A 4162-nucleotide genomic window follows, 5' to 3' on the forward strand; every position below is an offset into this window, starting at 1 on the left:
CTGGTGGCTTGCTGCTCTTGCTTCTCCCTATTCCAGAGGTGCCAAGTCTGGGCACCAGTGATCAAAGTCTATCCCTGTCCTCTCTAGAATGAAACCAGGGTAGGGTAGGAAGCTACCTACTTTGCCCCAGGGAAAGAGGCTCAGACTTAAGACACAGGGAGTCAAGAGGTTCTTAGTGGAAAGGCATAGATAGCTTCCTGTCACATCACAGAGGTGCCTCCCCTTGTCCCAATGAGCATCATCAACCTCCACTGAAGCATCCTTCTGTGCTCCAGGACCCCAAAAGGGAGATCAAGAAGATTCTAGAGTTTTTGGGGCACTCCCTGCCTGAGGAGACCGTGGATCTCATTGTTCACCACACATCCTTCAAGAAAATGAAGGAGAACACCATGGCCAACTACACCACCCTCTCTTCTCACTACATGGACCACTCTGTTTCCCCCTTCATGAGGAAAGGTGGGTCTCAGGAAGGATGGGTATTAAGGGATTTGGAAAGCTTCCAAAGCCACTTGAGTCTCCTCTGTGATTGTCACTCCGTCTTTCTTCTGTCCCTCCCAGGCATTGCTGGGGACTGGAAAAACACCTTCACTGTGGCCCAGAATGAGCGTTTTGATGTTCAGTATGCTGAGAAGATGACAGGGTGTGACCTCATCTTTCGCTGGCAGGTCTGAGTGACAATATGACTAATCACCCCAGAGAACTGTCGACACCACCATAACACCTCCTTGGGGATAAATGAGCATGTCTTCAACCTACCCCTCCACTACAAGTCAAGGGGAGAACCTAAGCTGCAAGACTGAAGACCAACAAAGACAAACCTTGAGTTTGAAAAGGACTGGGAGTTAGTTCAATGTCATCATGCTTGGCTGGCTTGTCAGGTCCTGGTTAGATAACATCAAAAAGGAAAAAACATTTTTTTTTTGCTTGTTTGTTTTTGTTTTTGTTTTTAATGCCACAGGCATAGGATTGAGAATTTAAGGACAACCTAAATACTCTAAAACACAAAAGGTGAGGTGTGGTGGCAGCACATGCCTTTAATTCCAGCACAGAGAGGCAGAGGCAGGGAGATCTCTGTCTGAGAAAACATAAGGGGTTCCAGGCCAGCCAGAGCCCCACAGTGGTACCTGATTAAAAGTAAGTGCACACTTGTAACCCCAGCACTTTGAGATAGAGACAGGAGAACCATATAGATGTTCAGGGTCATTCTGCTCCACTACAGAGCAAATTCCAGGCTAGCCTTGGCTCCTCACAGCCTGTATCCACGTGAGGGAAAAGAGGAGGAGGAGTGCGGCCAGGACGTGGGCTCCACAGCAGTCAGGTCCAGCTGGGGCCACAGGGCAGGGCTGTTTCCACAGCACTGGAAAGAATCGGAAAACAAAGAACGGGTACTAGAACAGCTGGGCCTCTTCCCATCGCACATCCTGCTGTGGGGGGGGGTGTAAGCTTGATGGGGGCTGTGGTGCAGTATTTAAACTTGATCAAAATAAAACCCTAGTTGTCTTTTCCCAAGAGGACACCACTGGCTGACATAGGCCTGCCAGTCAGCTTTCCTTTTCTGGGCTCCATGAGGTTGTGGGTCCCTAGGATGGGTGAAGGGGGACCTAATATCCATTTGTGCGTTTGTTGGCTTTCTACCCTTAGCAACAGGTGGTAAGCTTCCATTGCTTTATGAGTCTCTCCCCCAGCAGAGATTCTCTGTGTCTGAAACCCAGCCCATCTCCCCTGTATGTGATGGGTCTCTCTGTACCTGTCATAACACAGGGAGAGGAGGTTGGGGTGCCCATTCTTACTCCAGCCAAACAACAACCATAGAGACAGAGACCCAGTCCCTGCTACAGAAGGGGCTCATAGAAGCTTTTCAGGAGTTCTCAACTTCCTAATGCTGTGACCCTTTACTACAGTTCCTCATGTTGTGGTGACCCCCACCCATGAAATTATTTTGTTGCTACTTCATAACTGTCATTTTGTGACTGTTATGAATCAGAAGGTAAGTATCTGATATGCACGATATCTGACATGTGACCCCGTGTAAGGGTCATTCTACCCCCTTACAGAGTCATGACCCACAGGTTGAGAACTGCTGCTTTAGACAAATATGAAAACTGGAGGGAGAGCCAGGTGGTGGTAGCACACACTTTTAATCCCAGCACTCGGGAGGCAGAGGCAGGTCGATCTCTGAGTATGAGGCCAGCCTGGTCTACAGAGTCAGTTCTAGGACTGCTGTGGCTGTTACACAGAGAAACCCTGTTTCAAAAAAAGACAAACAAACAAAATTGAAAAAGGAGGGAAATGAATCACCAGATAGTAAACTCTAAATCCAAATAAATCCCAGGCCCCACAGGCTGGAGAGACGGCTTAGCAATTAAGAGTACTTGCTGCTCTAGTACAGGACCAAATTTCTGTTCAGTATCCATACTGGGCACCTCACACCATCCTGTGACACTAGTTCCAGGGAAAAGATGCCTCTGGCCTTCACAGCCACCTGCACTCACAGACATATATATCACTGAACACACACCCATAATTAAAAATAATAAAAATCTTGGCAGGGTTAAGAGCACTGGCTGCTCTTCCAGAGGTCCTGATTTCAATTCCCAGCATCCACATAATGACTCATAATCATCTATAATGAGATCTGATGCACTCTTCTGTCATGCAGGCACACATGCAAATAGAACACTCAAATACATAAGTAAATAAAACTCTTGAAAATAATAAAATAGTAATAAAAATACAATTCTTTAAAAGAAAGGGCTAGTGCCAGCTGGTGGTGGTGCATGCCTTTAATCCCAGTCCTCGGGAGGCAGAGCCAGGTGGATCTCTGTGAGTTCGAGGCCAACGTGTTCTAAAGGGTGAGATCCACGACAAGCACCAAAAAAAAAAAAAAAAAAAAAAGAAAGAAAGGGGCTAGAGAGATGATTCAGTGGTCAAGAGCACTTGCTGCTCTTCTATGGGACTTCAGTTCAGTTCCTAGCGCCCACATCAGGTTGCTCACAACTGTCTGTGAGTCCAGCTCCAGGGATCAGATGCACACGGCCTCCACAAACTCCTGCACTCATGTGTAATGCCCATATGCAGACATTTACACCTACACATAATTTAAAATAATAAAAATAATTACTTAAATAAAAGGGAAAGTAGCTGTTGGTGGTGTTGCATGCCTTTAATCTCAGCACTAGGGAAGCAGAGGCAGGAGGCAGGAGACAAGAGGGCCATCCATCTTCAACCTACAGGCTTAGCATATCTGACAAACTTTTCTGTGAAGCAGGGTATTTGAAGGACCTTCCTACCTTGTCTTGGCAAGGTTTGGCCGTCTTTTCTTTTGTGTCCTACTCGTCCAGTTTGGACAGCATCCTGTCAGCAGTCAGGACAAGGGCATTTTCTTGCCCAGTGGCTAACCTTTGCCACAGTGGAAGTAAACTCCATAAGGAGTTTCTCCAGTGCCCATCATCTTCTCTGAAGTAGATTGGTGCTGCTAGGAGCAGACGTGTCTCATTGTCATTTAAAAAAATCTATGTTATTATAACATCTTAAATGCCATATTCTGTAGATCTCTGAAGTGTTTGAAGATGACCTGTCTATCAAAAATATATCTGTTTAACCTTGAAAACATACCTAACTGGACTACAAATTTGATTGTAATGACTAACTACTAACTCGAATTTCTTTATATCCTAATTAGCTTTCAAGGACTGTCAATTTGCATTACATTGTTAAATGAACTGTCTAGGCACAATACCTTGAACAAGAGTAGAAATATATGTACAATATATTCTAACAAAATTAATCTCAAATATGTGTCAACATACAAAATTTGTATACAATATACAAAAATCCAATCCAATGTAAAATATTTAAAACTAGTAGTTGCTTTTTAAAAGTAGATTCAATAATCTATGTTTTTATCATATCCATATTCTCCCTTTTTTCTTTTCAGAGTAGATTCAATAATCTACTCTTTTATCCTAACATTTCTATATATTTTTTTCAGAGTAGATTTAACAATTTTACCTTTATCTTGTTGTATCTATATCATCTTTTTTTCTTTTCCTTTTTTTCAAACAAGAACCCTGAATCTAATCTCCTTTGTTTAGCTTTTTTCCTGACCATTACCAATAACAACTTCAATCAACCACCAAAACAATGACAAATATCCATAACT

The sequence above is a fragment of the Peromyscus eremicus genome, chromosome 1 (genome assembly GCF_949786415.1).
Source record: "Peromyscus eremicus chromosome 1, PerEre_H2_v1, whole genome shotgun sequence".
Lineage (NCBI taxonomy): Eukaryota > Metazoa > Chordata > Mammalia > Rodentia > Cricetidae > Peromyscus > Peromyscus eremicus.